General features: G+C 50.8%; 1 long non-coding RNA gene across 2 annotated transcripts; it reads right to left on the bottom strand.

Annotated features, from left to right (window-relative positions):
* Positions 1 to 5,954: 5,954 nt before the first annotated feature.
* LOC129620676 (uncharacterized) lies at positions 5,955 to 15,390 on the bottom strand. Of its 2 annotated transcripts, none has more exons than XR_008698657.1 (3): positions 15,055 to 15,390; positions 13,243 to 13,391; positions 5,955 to 8,228 (listed from the first exon to the last, which is right to left on the bottom strand). It is a non-coding gene; the product is annotated as an uncharacterized LOC129620676 (long non-coding RNA). The 2 variants fall into 2 exon arrangements; XR_008698656.1 differs by lacking the exon at positions 5,955 to 8,228 and adding an exon at positions 9,613 to 10,076.
* Positions 15,391 to 15,797: the final 407 nt, after the last annotated feature.

Below are 15,797 nucleotides of genomic sequence, written 5' to 3'. Positions count from 1 at the left end.
AAGAGTCTCAAGTGGCTTGCAGAGGAGCATGTCCATCAGTGAACCAATCAACATGGGGAGGGACCTCTGCCTGGGTGGTGGAGCACTTGCCCATCCCTACACTCTTGAAAGGGGGTTGTTGTTGTTCAGCTGCTAAGTTGTGTCTGACTATTTGGGACCCCATGGACTGCAGCACACCAGGCTTCCTCGTCCATCACTATCTCCTGGAGCTGGGGGTAGGGCAGCATGATTGACAGCTGCCCCGCTACCACCTGGAGAAGGAGAGAAGCTTGCAGGCGAGTAGAGGAAGCAGGAGGGGAAGTGAGTCGCATATGCAAAAGCCATGGCTGCCACCGTCTTCCAAGACCTGCCCAGGCTTTTTATCTACAAATCAGAACGTCAGCGCAGGAGTGTTCAAGCTCATCAAGTCCGCCCCAGTTTACTAGACAAAGAAGAGAGCTGAGGCCACGGTAAGTGCCTTGCTCAAAGTCATCTTCTAGTCTCCTGCAAAGGCATGACATCATTCCTGGCTCCAGCTCTAATTATTCCAGTCAAGAGCCAAGGGCAGTGGCCAGAGGGCTGTTTGAGAATCCCCTCTTCTGCCAGAGAGCCAAGAGGTGAGGGGGTTTGGCAGCGGGCTCTTCGCTGATCAGCCCAAGGCATTTGCCTCCCCTGCTTCTTGCCCTTCTCAGGATTTACAGGCCAGGCGCCTCCACCGCCCCCCCCCACCCCCCTTCTCCATCTGCCGCCTGCTGAGAACAAGGAGACTGCACATGGCTATCAGGGCCCAAGAAAGTGTGGCTGGGAGACTGGCTAAGAAGGAAGGGGAGGTTACAAAAGCAGGGAGCTAGATCTCCACGTGTGGGAGTGATTCATCTGAGGGTCAGAAAGCCGTGCAGACTTTTAGAGGGGGGTGCCATAGGTTCGAAAAGCGTAGTAAATTCTGATCAACGTGGGACTGATTCTCAACCCAAATCATTTACAGGTGCTGTCTTCATCAGGGGTCCGCACTCCGGGCAGGACATGAAGTTGGGTGAGGAACCAGGAGGGAAGGCAGCCTCATGATCTCAGGTTTTCTCTCCATCTCTGTGCACATGGCCACCTGGACCCACCTTCACATGTCCTCCGTGTGACCACCCACCTCCCACCCTACCTGCGTCATGCCCACCCTTCCGCTAGAGCATTGCTCTGCTTCCCTTTCGCTCCAGAAATTCTCCTGTCTCTGCAGACCGGCTAGGGTCGTGCCTTCTCTAGAGGCTGCCTTGGTGGCTCTGACCCTGCTTTGCACCCCCGGGGGACATTTCACTATGTCTGGAGACATTTGGGTTGTTGCCTATGGAGGGGTACTCCAGGCCTCTGGTGGGAAGAAGCCAGGGATGCTGCTAAAACATCTAATTCTGCATGGGATGGCCCCCACAGCAGAGAATTATCCAGCCCAGTGTATGAATGGTGCTGAGGTTGAGAAATACTGCAGCTTAGAGGGCCTGGGGCCATGTTCCTCAGCTTTGACTCACTTCCCTCAGGCTGAACCTCCTCCTCCAGGAAAGCTGGTTTGCCTGGGTTCAGATCCCAGCACCCCTCCGTCCACTAGCTGGGTAACCTTGGGCAAATAACTCAGCCTCTCTGGGCCTGTTTCTCATCCAAAATGGGGTGTACGAGAGCATCAACCTCATCCTGTTGTGAAGGGTAGGTGACTTTTAGTTCAGTTCAGTTCAGTCACTCAGTCGTGTCCAATTCTTTGTGACCCCCATGGACTGCAGCACTCCAGGCCTCCCTGTCCATCACCAGCTCCTGGAGTTTACTCAAACTTGTGTCCATTGAGCCAGTGATGCCATCCAACCATCTCATCCTCTGTGGTCCCCTTCTCTTCCCACCCTCAATCTTTCCCAACATCAGGGTCTTTTCAAATGAGTCAGTTCTTCACATCAGGTGGCCAAAGTATTGGAGTTTCAGATTCAACATCAGTCCTTCCAGTGGAAGGTGACCTTAGATCATCTATATATTAGAGGACTCTGATATATATACACACACACACACCCACACACACACACACACACATACATATACAGAGAGAGAGAGAGAGAGAGAGCGAGAGCGAGCTTGGCTGTGAGAAAGCACTCACTATATGCCAGTGGTATTTACTCAGTGGTCCTCTGGGTTGACTCTCCCTTAGGGAACGTTTTGGAAATTTCCTGTACCTTTGAGGGTGGAGGTGAGTGGATATTGTCTTTTACTGTAGTCTTGTCTGAGCATTTACCTGTTGAAATACTTGTTGTTTTATTAGAAACTTTTTTTATTCCTTTCTAGGACATCAGTTAAGGCATCAGGTTGACAAACAAATATTATGTTTCTAGATAGGTTATACTATCAACAAATTTACTTGCAGGTTATTGAAGTATTACACAGTATTTTTAAACGTTTGCAGGTGTGTTGTGTGGCTTATAAGTTCGAGGTGACTGAGCTCACGGGACCACTCTTATGATTTTTGAGTGAGACCCCCACCCCCACTCCACCCAGTTACCAACCAGGGTTCTTTGCCTCCTTAATCAACCAGAAAATGATCAGAGGCCAGACGATCCAGGCAAGGCTTTACTGGGGCCCTGCTATAGTTTTTCCTGTAGGATGTGAGAATTGGACTATAAAGAAAGCTGAGCGCAGAAGAATTGAAGCTTTTGAACTGTGCTGTTGGAGAAGACTCTTGAGAGTCCCTTGGACTGCAAGGAGATCCAACCAGTCCATTCTGAAGGAGATCAGTCCTGGGTGTTCATTGGAAGGACTGATGCTGAAGCTGAAACTCCAATACTTTGGCCACCTGATGTGAAGAGCTGACTCATTTGAAAAGATCCTGATGCTGGGAAAGATTGAGGGCAGGAGGAGAAGGGCACGACAGAGGATGAGATGATTGGATGGCATCACTGACTCAATGGACATGGGTTTGGGTGAACTCTGGGAGTTGCTGATGGACAGGGAGGCCTGGCGTGCTGCGGTTCATGGGGTCGCAAAGAGTTGGACACGACTGAGCGACTGAACTGAACTGCTCAAACGGGGGGAGAGAGAAGAAGCAACAGGTTCCCTTGTTTGCTCTGCTCCCCACTCCCCACTGAGCCTGTCCCTTACGTGGGTGAAGGTAGGGATGTGTCCGGGGGTCAGGCCTGGGGGCTGACCTAGGTGGACTGCTACCTCTTAGGCGGTGGTCTGTCCGGGGATGTTTGCAGTACCCTGCTTTTGCTCTCACGGAGAAGGCAATGGCACCCCACTACAGTACTCTTGCCTGGAAAATTCCATGGACGGGGAGCCTGGTAGGCTGCAGTCCATGGGGCCGCTAAGAGTCAGACACGACTGAGCGACTTCATTTTCCCTTTTTGCTTTCATGCATTGGAGAAGGAAATGGCAACCCACTCCAGTGTTCTTGCCTGGAGAATCCCAGGGACGGGGGAGCCTGGTGGGCTGCTGTCTATGGGGTCGTGCAGAGTCGGACACGACTGAAGTGACTTAGCAGCAGCAGCAGCTTTTGCTCTCAACACCCTGTTTTTGCTCCAGGATCCTCAAAAGTGGCAGTTGGGTGTTTTGATCTCTTGGTATCTTTTGGGTCAGAATTTGCCCCAACCACGGCATGCGTGGGGTTATTTTTAGTCCCATAGGGTTTCTTTGTATTTTGTTGCTCAGGGAGAGGTGTGTCCTGGTGCAAGCATTGTAGCTCTGCTGCAAAGGGTCCCAGGTCCCAGCCTGTCTCACCCCTACCCTCTAAACTGAAGACTTGGCACAGAGGCACGTGTTGAAGCAACTCTCTGCAGCTCTCTCCTTGCCCTCCAGACACACCCAGGATAAACCTGGTCCAACACTGCCCTCTGCCCTCCTCCACCTGCTCTGCAAGCGCAGGCCCACAAGAGTGGACCTCAATCACGTGGGCACGCAGAGCCAGGCTGGGGCACCCCCAGCAGAGGCAGGCACCCAGCCCCACCTGCTGCCTGGTCTAGAAAAAGTCCCAGTGTTCTGAGGAAGGGTTTTGCTTCCCACTGCACTCTCCCGTCCACTCAGCCCCGGGCTCCTGCATTTCAGTGTTGGTCTGGACTCCATACCTTCCCCTCCCCCCAGAGAAACAGTCATATTTATCCTTGTTATGAAATGATTGTTGTAAGAAAAAATGGACAGTCACAGAAATAGAAATCACGCCTTCTCCTGTTATACAGAAACAATTCTGCTAATATTTTGATTTTTTTTCTTGGAAATCACACCCCTGTGTTCCATTTTATTTTTTAACAACCCATTTGCACATGCTGTTTTGTAACCTGCCTCCCCACCACCCCCCACCGCCCACTCAGCTATATATCTTAAACATCTTTCCGGGTCATTAAATATTCTTCTACCAAGAAATGTCAATGGCCACCCAGTGTTCTATAAATAAACCATTATTTATTTAGCCAGTCTATTGATTGCTGGACACTCTGTACCTCATTCTTGACCTTGTCTGAATCCTGGCTCTGCTACTTAATGGCTGTGTGATATCCGGAAAATCACCTCCTCTTTCTGAGACTCGGCTTGTTGGGCTCTCTGTCCCCTGAACTGTCTACTGCCCCGGTGCCCTGGGGTTTTGCTTTGCAGAGCCCAGGTTGACATTGATGTGGCGCTTGGCATGATGCCCGAGACGCGTGCCCCCAAATGTGTCCTGAGTGTGAACCCTCATCCTTTTCTCTGCTGCCCCTTCTGCCTCTTGTTCCAGAGCTTCTGGTTCATCGTGACCAGCCTGAAAGACTGTCCCAGGGCATCCCTGTGACTGTCATTCTCAGTGTCTCTGGCTCCTGGCTGCAGGAACAAGAGTTTGTTATGCCCTCTGCACTGGAAACTAGCTCCCAGTGGGGTCTAGACTCACGAGCAGGCCAGCTTCTTCCAGCTGACCCCGGATTTCAGAGCAGATCTCTGAGGGCAGAGCCTTTGGGAACTCCCATGATGCAAATCTTCCCACCCTTCACCTCTTCCAGATGCGTGTGCTCAGTCAGGTCTGACTCTTTGCAACCCCGTGGACTGTAGCCCCTCAGGCTCCTCTGTCCATGGAATTCTCCAGGCAAGAATTCTGGGGTGGGTTGCCGTTCCCTTCTCCAGGGGATCATCCCAACCCAGGGATCGAACCCCCATCTCCTGCATTGACAGGCATATTCTTTACCCCTGCACCACCTGGGGAGCCCCTGGACTGCAGTACTTCTTCACAAATCAGGGCTTCATGGGCCAGCTCTCAATCTTCCATACCCTTTTAGGGGAAGGAAAAGGGGCATGAGCTGCCCACCTCAAGCATCCCATGTATATGGTCGTCTGCAGCACTGGAAGGGCTCTGACCGGGCTAAGAGGTTCTTACTCCTCTGGACCTACCTGATAAGCACAGGGCGGGGTGGGACTGGGGCAAGGGAGAGGGGGGTGTCAAGGTACTGGGAAGGTAGGAAGGGTCATGGGAGAGCAGGGAGGGTCCGGGCAGGGAGGCAGAATCGCAGATAGGCCTCCAAGTATTGAGAGGATCTTTTCCTTTCCAGAGTCCCAAAACCATATGGAGTCAGTGTCAGTCAGTCAGTTCAGTCGCTCAGTCGTGTCCAACTCTTTGCGACCCCATGAACCGCAGCACGCCAGGCCTCCTTGTCCATCACCAACTCCCGGAGTTCACCCAAACTCATGTTCATTGAGTTGGTGATGCCATCCAGCCATCTCATCCTCAGTTGTCCCCTTCTCCTCCTGCCTTCAAGCATTCTCAGCATCAGGGTCTTTTCAAATGAGTCAGCTCTTGGCATCAGGTGGCCAAAGTATTGGAGTTTCGGCTTCAGTCCTTCCAGTGAACACTCAGGACTGATCTTTAGGATGGACTGGTTGGATCTCCTTGGAGTCCAAGGGACTCTCAAGAGTCTTCTCCAGCACCACAGCTCAAAAGCATCAATGCTTCAGCACTCAGCTTTCTTTACAGTCAGTGTAGAAACCTTTAAAACTGAATGTAACTCATTTCAGTTTAGTGAGGGCCTGCTACGTGCTTGCTAAGCTCTGGCAAAGGATGCTAAAGAGGAGAAAACCCCACGTTCTGCCCTCCACAGCGACTGCTGTCACCCTCTGAGGGTAAATAGCCCTCATTTTCTGAGAACTGGCCTTCTTAAATGGGATGGTCAGCTCCCCTCTGGCACTTTGGGGGGATTTCCATCAGCATGGTAGAGGGGCAGGAGAGCCGGCCAGGACAGCTCTGGGTCAGTGGCAAGCATGGTGTGACTATCTGCCATAAGGGCCTCAGCCTTAAGGGCCTGGAAAGATGCTGGGCTCTGCCCCTTTAACTAACTGGCCTTGTTGTCGTTCTTGTGAATATTTTAAAATGGTTTCTTACTCTCTTCTTGTAGCACAATGGTTCTCTGCCTGGCATGAGTTTGTCCCCCAGAGACATGTGGCAATGTTGGGGACATTTTTGGTTGACACAGATAGAGGGAGTGCTACTGGCATCTCGTGGGCAGAGGATGCTGGTAATCGTCGTGCGATGCACAGGACAGCTCATCATTCGTGATGCGGTGGAGAAGCCCTGCTGTGGCTTATTGGTTCTGGCCACTGTCTCTGTGATTTCTCTAATAGCATCTCTCCCCATTTCCAACTCGGGATTTCCAATCCACTGTGGGCTGGGAATCTGGTTAATCAAGCTTGCTAGTGAGACAGGCTGGGGCCCGGGACCCTTTGCTGCCGTGCTACAGAGTTGTACCTGGACACACCTCTCCTGGAGCAATGAAATACAAAGAAACTGTATGGGACTAAAAATAACTCCATGCACGCTCAGTTGGGGCAAATTCTGGATCCAAAAGATACAAAGAGATCAAAAAACCCAACGGCCACTTTTGAGGAGCCTGGAGCAAAAAACAGGGTGTCAGGAACAAAAGCAGGGTACTGAGCATGTCCCCTGCACTCAGCAGCACCAGAGGGGTGGGCAGAATATCTAAGCCAGCCCTTTGGCCTGATCCCTGGGCCCAGTCCTATACTTAACCCATATAAGGAACAAGCTTGCCTCCCCTCACCATGGGGAACAGGGTGTAAGCAAGCAAGGGAACCTGTCGTTTGTTCTTGTTCTTCCTGCTGCAGTTGGGGCCCCAATAAAGCCTTGCTTGAATTTCTTGTCTGGCCTCTAGTCAATTTCTATTGATTGACCAAGGTCAAGAACCCTAGTTGGTAACACTAAGTGCTTCCTAAATAAAAAGGAAGTGTGGAATCCAGCCCCTTGGACAACTCATGGGGCCAGTGCATGAGCTTCGGGAGCCTGACTCAAGCCTGGCTGGGCCTCGGGCACTCACTGCAGGACTCAGTGACTCTAGCAAAGATGGGAGATGCCAGGGACAGTGGTCCTGGGCCTTCAAGAGGAGTGTCCATTCACAGAGCGCATTCGTCAGGGCTCTCTGGTGCCGGAAGGGTGGCTTCCTCCCACCAGCTTGGACCTTGGCCCACTCCGCTCCTCTTTGACTTCTGCCCATTCTCTTTGATTGCTGGATCCTGGCATCTTTGGTTTCTGCTCCCAACGTTCAATCCATGGCCATTTCCCAAGCTCCACTCTGCTCCATGATTTGTCTCCTCCTGGCCTCACCTCACAGCCAGGAAGACAGAACAACAGGCCCTCTTTCTTCCGTCTGGGTTTTCCATAGTGTTCTGCGTGGGCAAGGGGACACACTCGTGACCTCTGGGTAAGTGAGGCTTTACCGTATTTGGTTTGGGAACGTATCACATGGATGATGTGCCAACGCTCTGTTCCAAATTTTTCAGGACTTCTTTGCTTATGATGGATGGAAATGAACTCTGGCTGAGCTAAGCAAAACAGGAAATCTATTGGAAAGACCCCAGAGGTGTCTCAAAAATTCCAGGGCAGGCCTGCTTCTAGGCCTCAAGGATGTACTGAAACCAGGAATGGGGCACTGTGGAAGCACAGGGAGTCTCTCCTCCCATCTCTGTTTCCTGCCTCTCACTCTCCACCTATAGCCCTGTTTTTCTAGGATGTACAGAACACGGGGGAGAAAAGGTAAAGTGAAAACAACATGGATTCTCTTCAAAGGAGCAACTAATCTGGGCAGGAACCTCTTGGTTCTGATTCAAAACTCCGAGGGAAGGACTTGGATTGTAGGTATGCAAATAAAACCCTAGGTATCCAGGGTGATGCTTATATTGATGGCCAAGACAGGACACTGAACCAGAGCTTGTCACAGATGCAGTGGGAGACCTCCCATTTGGAGTGATGAGCTGTGAATAGCTGGGCTGGGCTGAAATGAAAGCAGAGACACTCAGTAGTGCTAGTCTGGGATGGGGAGGGTCTGGCTTAATTCTACTCAGACTTTTAGGAGAAATTATGATAGCCTCAATCCGCAAGGAGCAGTCCATCTGATGACAGAGTCAGACAGACACGCAGATAGAAAACTGCACACGGAGCTGGAATGTCGAGAAGGGTGATGCAGACAGAGTGCCCTGTGTGTGCCAGAGACAGCAGCATTCCTCGGCTCGTGGTCCCTTCCTCCGTCTTCAAAGCACATTACTCCAACCTCTGCTGCCACCATCCCATGGAATAATGGGATTACCTGCTCTCAGTCTTTGATCTTCTTTCTCTCTTCAGGCTTTGACCTTCTTGTCTCCCTCTTAGAAAAACTCTTGTGATTATTAACACATAGGGGCCCATGCATTATCCAGAATAATCTTCTCATTCCAAGATCTTTTATCACATCAGCAGAGTCCCTTTTGCTACAGAAAGTAACCCATTCACAGGTTCCAAGGATTAGGATGTGGACATTCTTGAAAGTGAAATGTTCGTCACTCAGTCATATCCGACTCTTTGAGACCTCATGGACCATGGCCTGTCAGGGCCCTTGTCCATGGAATTCTCCAAGCAAGGATACTGGAGTGGGTAGGCAGACATCTTTGGGGAAACATAATCTGGCTTCCCGCAGCCTCCTTCACCACACTTCTTGCTTTCCTCCAAAGTGATTGGTTAGTCTGGGGATGGCATGACGCTCCTGGGATGGGCAATGGTCAGCTGCGGTGGGGGAGCAGCTCCAGCTTTGGGCTTTCTGGGTTAAGTCTGCTTAAGCAGGTCCTCTTCCATGGCTGGGTCCAGCCAGGCCCTCGATCCCTGGGTTCCAGATTTTCTGCCTGTGACTGGAGGTTCATCAGGGTTCTGCAGGGTTGAGGAAGGGAGTTGGAGGTCCTGCTAATTCTGCATCCGGCTCTGCTTTAATACAGCTGACTCTGAATGCAGGTCCCTGATTAGCTCCTTCTGGTCTACTGCTGATGGGCCAAGAGCCCAAGGTGGGAAACGTGAATGCAAAGATCCCCCGATCTGCTGTTACCATGTGCTCACAAGACCACCAAGACATGAGTGAGCATGAGTAAGAAGTACGATGCCCAAAGCAAGGAGGGTAAGCATCCCCACTGTGCTCCACATGGAGGCGTAGTAGAGTTTTACGTTCCACACTGGGGTTACACTTCGGAAAAGACATTAAAGCAGATCCTGGGAGCATGTTCAGGAGGAAAGGACTAGAAACATGTCACATGATGAGCAATGACAGGAAGTAGGAGAAGAATTGAGTGTCTCAGTATTAAGATACTTCGCATGGAGATGCTCTAATCACTCCATAAACCCTTGAGAAAACCACATTTATCCTCTTTAAGAAACAAGCAAACAGGAGCTCAGATTGCTTAAGAGTATCTTCTAGAGTCATTTGGGAAAGGAAGGGGTCAGGCAAGACTTGGAGTTGGGGGGTCTATCTGACCCCCACCCCCTCAAGTTAAGGCATCGACCTTATTCCAATGTTGCTTCTCGATAGAAGAATTTTGTCCAGAGAAAGCCTTTGAAGCAACTTCTAGTTGCCTACCGTATGGTCATTCTTGTTTTTTCCTGTACCAACAGCACTGTCATGAGTCCAGATTTCAACAAATAAGACATATCCTATAGTTCTTTGCAGCTAGTATAGTCCATGCAACACAATTTCAGCCTATGTGACGAAAGAAGAAGTCTGCTGGATGCTTCTGGGAAAGCTTTGTTTTCTCATTGCTTTCTGTTTCTTTCTTCCTGCCTGGAGTGTGGATTGACGTCTGGAGATGCAGCAGCCACCTTGCAACTGTGAGGCAACCACAAGGATGGGAACTACTAGTGAAGGGTGGTGGAGCAGAGGGATAGAAGGAGGACATCAAGAACCTCACAGAGTTGTTATATTGGCTCCGGGTGGCCTGGCCCTAGAATAACGTGAAGAAGTAGCTACCTCTGCATTCGCTTAAGCTGCTGCGGTCTCTTTCCGTTTCGCACAGCTGAACCCAATCCCTGTTAGTAAAATGGGACACAGCACTCTCCATACATGCCTTTGGAAGAGGGTTTAGAATTTTCCTGTGTTGCCAGGGACTGTGGAAGTTTCAGGGAAACAGAAACTGGCTTAGCAAGATGGAGAAAGAAACTTCAAGCTATGTTCTTGGTTCTTGGCCTCAGTGGAAAAGTTGACGAGGAGGTGGGGCAGATCTTACCATGGGAGAGTTTGAGCAGGAACTGAATGATACTAAGTGGGGCCAACTGAAGGGACAATGTTTGGATTTGATCAGGGCTGAACCAGATGAGGTCTGCATAGCTGAGCATGCGCGAAACTCAGTTACACCATCACCTGACCCTCCTAATTATGAGTCTTTGCAGGGTTGTGCAGTGGGCTCTTTCCCACATGCATGGGGAAGGGAGTAAGCCTCCCTTGATAAAACAACTCCCAGGACTGGGATAGCCTCAGAAGGAGAATCGCAGAGGTTGGCTGTGATGAGATGGCTGAATTAGATAATCTGGTTATGCTGACTTTGTGTTTTACTTTTCCCTCCAGATCTCCCACTTCTATCATGTTGTCTCCCAAGAGGTGTACCCTTCAAAAGTTTCTCAATTATAAGTGCCATACAACCCCCAAAAGGGAATTTCTTGACTCAGTTAACTACAAGTCTTAGAGGTTGCTATTTTCAGGTCTGTCTGGATCAGGTGTACAGACGATGTCATCAAGAGCCTGTTCCTTCCCTCACTTTCTGCTGCTTATCCTTGAGCAAGCTTCATTCTCAGCCAATTTTTGCCTGGTGGTGGCCAGACAGCTATCAGCAACCTTAGACTTACATCATAGCAACCCATGCCTGTGAGACAGCAGTTTTTTCTCCAAGGAAACTTGCTGAGGAGGGCTGTGATTGGCCCAGCTTGGGTTACATGCCTGCTTCTGACCTATCATGGTGGTCAAGGATACCCGGTGTTCTCCTTGGTTAGACCTGGGTCGTGTGCTCCTCTTTGGAGCCTGGCAGACTGCTGAGTCTTTCCAGGGCTGAGACAAGGGGTGAAGTCCCACCAGGAAAAAGAATTAGATGCTGGATGGGCTAAAGCAACAGACAGTCTCTATGTTAGGGGTGTTTCTCCCCCTTTCACTCTCTGACTGAAGGCTACACTCTGATGTTGGAGGCTCGTCACCTGGTAAAAACCCTCTAAGTCTTTCCAAGACCATTCTACCTCTCCTGGAGAAAAGGGGGAACATTTTTGGGCTCTTTAGGAAGTATAAACTCAGTTTAGCTTACCAAGTAAAAGCTTATGACTTCAGTATTCATTTCAACTGGGATTGGCTACTGCTTTGTAAGATCCCTACCTGGCTTAGCTTCCTTTGCTCTTATTTTTCACCTGCTGCTACCCAGAGGGCACAGATCCGAAGTAAAGGTGTCAGACCATTTGACATCTGGATTTGTTGTGACTCTGCCAAGAAGGCTTCTAACTCTACCATCCTCTTCAGGCCCAGTCACCATTCTTTTCATGGAGAAGGACAGAGGTGTCTATATCTGTTAGAATGAATTAGGCAGCATATGGCATAAGTGATGTGATTAAGTCCCTGCAGCTTCCTTCTCATCCCATCTTGGGTCTCTAGCTCTGATGTTGGCTGCTATTTTATAAGCAGCCCTAAGAAAGGTTCGTGGCTTCCCAGGTGGCTCAGTGGTAAAGAATCTGCCTGCCAGTGCAGGAGACCTGGGTTCAATCCCTGGGCTGGGAAGATTCCCCTGGAGAAGGGAATGTCAGCTCACTCCAGTACTCTTGCCTGGGAAATCCCAAGGACAGAGGACCTGGCAGGCTAACAGTTCATAGGGTCGCAAAGAGCCAGACACGACTGAGTGACTGAGCACACACACACAAGGAGAGGCCCATGCGGGGAGGAAGTGAGGTCTTCTGCCGGCATCGTGTGAGTGAGCCATCTTGGAGCAGATCTTTCAGCCCTACAGACAGCTTGACTGTAACCTCAGGAGAGACCCTGATCCAAGAACCACCACTTGGTCTGCTCCCAGATTCCTGGCCCTCTTATCATGTCACAGATGATAAGTGTTCGTTTTTTTTAGGCCACTAAGTTTTAGAGTAATATATTATGTGGCGGCTGGAGAAGGAAATGGCAACCCACTCTAGTATTCTTGCCTGGGAAATCCTATGAACAGAGGAGCCTGGCGGGCTCCAGTCCTTGGGATCGAAAGAGTCAGACCCGACTGAGCGACTAAACCACCATCACCGTCATATGGCAGTAGGTAATGTATACGCCGCATCCCAAATTACTGTCCAAACCAATGTTGAAGACATCCTTTGAAAATGAAAATCTACTCAAGTAATTTTCCTTTTATAATCCTGTAGCTATCTACAACTTTCAAGGTAAAGCCCTAATTTAAAGCTTAGCACACACGCCCCCCCCCCCACCCCCGGTGTCTCTCTGCCCAGCGCCCAGGCTTCATTTCCAGGCGTCCTCTTCACCCACCTTCGTACAGAACTGTTGGCACTTCCTTAACCAGGCCAGGCTCTCTTTAGGCCTAGTCAATGTTGTCTTTCTGCCTGGGTTGCCCCATTTTTTCTCTTTCTTTAGCTAACTAACCCACCAACCAATTAATGAACAAGTGCCTAAGCCAGCCCTTGAGGTCTGTGGCAGATGGACTCTAGTTGGCCCTGTTGACCTTCACATCCTGGTATTTTAGCCAAGAGACTATGGCCAAGACGGGGGTGGGGAGTACCTAGAAATGAATTCCTGCTTGGAAACCCTTTACAAGTTGTCCCTGAGATAACCAAGAGCTGCTGGCAGGTTTTGGCAATGCTGACATGTCCTCTGTAATTACTCTCAAGTTGGCTCATGCCTGTGTGTCTTATTTCCATAATACAAGCTCCATGGTGATACCTGTTTACTTTATTCCTTCCTCCTCTGTCACTCCTATTACACCCCTCCCCACTCCCCCGGGGGTGCCCGGTGCCCACGGTGTACTCACCCAGTGAATGCCAGGGAGGGCTGAATGAGGGGGACGGCTGGGTGGTTTGCTGGCTCAGGAAGGCAGTAGAGCTTCTGGTCTGTTCCCCTCCCTGTTACAGGCAGCCTCGCTCCCCCATTCTTTTAGGGCAGGTTGCCTAGAAGCAGAGCCTGAGGCGGTCAGGCGAAAATGTAAGCAGGGAAAGGAAGTAAGGGGCTAGGGAGGATGCTTGGCAAACAGGTGGGCTCAGCAGAGGTCTCGCATCAGCTGGTCCCACGAGGAGCTCGGGAGTATGAATGGCACCAGGAGTTTGTCCCTTCCTGAAGCACAGAGACTGGCCTGATGTATTCCGGTATCATCCGATCATTGCTCCTGTCTGGAAACAATCAGCATTTCTGGCCAGACAGCTCCAGTAGGCTGGGGCAATTCTCAGGAGTCAGTTGAGAACCGCTCACACTCACAGCAGCTGGGGTTGGGGTGGGGTGGTGGGGTGGAGGAGGTGGGTGCCAGCCTGGCACAGGGAAGCAACTTGGATATGCAGCTCCTGGCCTGAAGCTGCCCCTCTGCATCCACTGACCCCCAGGTTTAAGGCTGCCTGGAGCCTCTGAGGCTGGGGGCCCAAAGCAGCCCTTTAGTCTGCCTGTGGAGCTGTTTATGAAGGAAGGCTTAGTAGAGGGTGGGATAACCACCCACCCCATTCATGTCCACCCGGAACCTGAGAAGGTGACCATATTTGGACATAGAGGCTTTGCAGATGCATTAAGTTAAGGATCTCAAGGTATAACTATCCTAGATTTGACTTCCCACGTGGCGCTAGTGGTAAAGAACATGCCTGCTAAGCATGAGATGTAAGAGACACAGGTTAAGTCCGTGGGTCGGGAAGATCCCCTGGAGGAGGGCATGCCAACCCACGCCAGTATTCTTGCCTGGAGAATCCCATGGACAGAGGAGCCTGGTGGGCTACAGCCCATAGAGTTGCAAAGAGTCAGACATGACTGAAGTGACTTAGCTTGCAGATTTGGGAAGGTGGGGCTAAATCCACTCTCGTGTCCTCATGGGGCTTCCCCGGTGGCTCAGAAGATTAAGAATCCTCCAGTAATGCCGGAGACCTGGGTTTGATCCCTGGGTCAGAAAGATTACTCCAGTATTCTTGCCCGGAGAATCCCCATGGACAGAGGAGCCTGGCGGGCAACAGTCCATGTGGTCGCAGAGAGTCGGACATGACTGACCAAGCACAGCACACACTGTCCTTCTAAGAAGAGGAGAGGACACACAGAAACACGGGGCAGAGACAGTGTGATGACGGAGGCACAGGCTGGAGGGATGTGTCTTCAAAGCAAGGAACACGGGGAACCTCCGGAGGCTGGAAGAGGCAAGGAAAGATCCTCCCCTAGAGCCTTCAGAGGGGCAGGGCCCTCTGGGCACCTTGATTACAGACTTCCAGCTTCCTACATTGAAAGTGAAAGTGAAGTCGCTCAGTTGTGTCCGACTCTGCGACCCCATGGACTGTAGCCCACCAGGCTCCTCCATCCATGGGATTCTCCAGGCAAGAATACTGGACTTGGGTTGCCATTTTCTTCTCCAGGGCATCTTCCCAACCCAGGGATCGAACCCAGGTCTCCTGCATTGCAGGCAGATGCTTTAACCTCTGAGCCACCATAAAATTCAATTCCATAAAATTCTCCTGCACTTGGAGAGAAGAAATTTCTGTTATCCTAGGCCACCCAGTTTGTGGTAATTAGGGTAGCCCTTGGAAACTAATACAAGCCCTAAGGCCTGTTGCCGTGGGAAACATAGCCCCACCCCCCTACCCACCCTATCCCTGCCACTCACTTCAATTAGTTCCCCTCCCTGAGCCTCAGTTTCCTCCCTTGTAACTAGAGAGGAGTCAACAAACTGCTGGAGCATTAGGCTCACCAGAGAGTCCCAAGCTTAGTTTATTCAGTTTAATTAGAGACAGGCCAGTTCCCAGGTGTCCTTCCATAAACCCTGCCAGGGCCTGGCCCCAGATCCATGTCAGATGAGTCTGACCCAGCAGGTCGGCACCTGTACCTGAGGCTCCATACGGACATCCCTGGAATTATAGGAGAGAAGGACACAAAAGAGCCTGCAGATACACGCACATCTTTGATGGGAGGGGAGGAGTGGTTGACTCTGAAGAGGGGGTCCCAAGGCTGGTGGTTGTCTGCTGTCTGAGGTTTCCCATTTTTTACTCTATGGCTTAAAAAAAAAAAAATCAGCATGTTTTAAAACAAAAAGAAAACAGCCCTGGTGCTTGGAAATAAATATTGAACAAAGAGAAGGGAGTTCCTTTGCTCCTCCCTTGCCCCACCCGCTGCCAAGTCTCCTCCAGCAAATCTGGCCACTGGGTCTACTGGTGTATTTGTCTATTTGTCTGTCTGCTGCCGTCTGCGGTGCCCAGCAAGGGTGGAGGGCCCTAGCAGGGTGGATGGTAGGCTTGGTGCCCAGGAGCCTCACAGCTGGGAGTGTAGGAGTCTACACACAGCAATCAAGTGTCTGCAACAGAGGCTGCAAAGTAGCCTCGAGAGGCAAGACACAAAGGACGTGTGTGTTTA

This window comes from Bubalus kerabau, chromosome 10, assembly GCF_029407905.1.
Source record: "Bubalus kerabau isolate K-KA32 ecotype Philippines breed swamp buffalo chromosome 10, PCC_UOA_SB_1v2, whole genome shotgun sequence".
Taxonomy (NCBI): Eukaryota; Metazoa; Chordata; class Mammalia; order Artiodactyla; family Bovidae; genus Bubalus; species Bubalus kerabau.
This window is presented reverse-complemented; position numbering and strand designations above follow the sequence as displayed.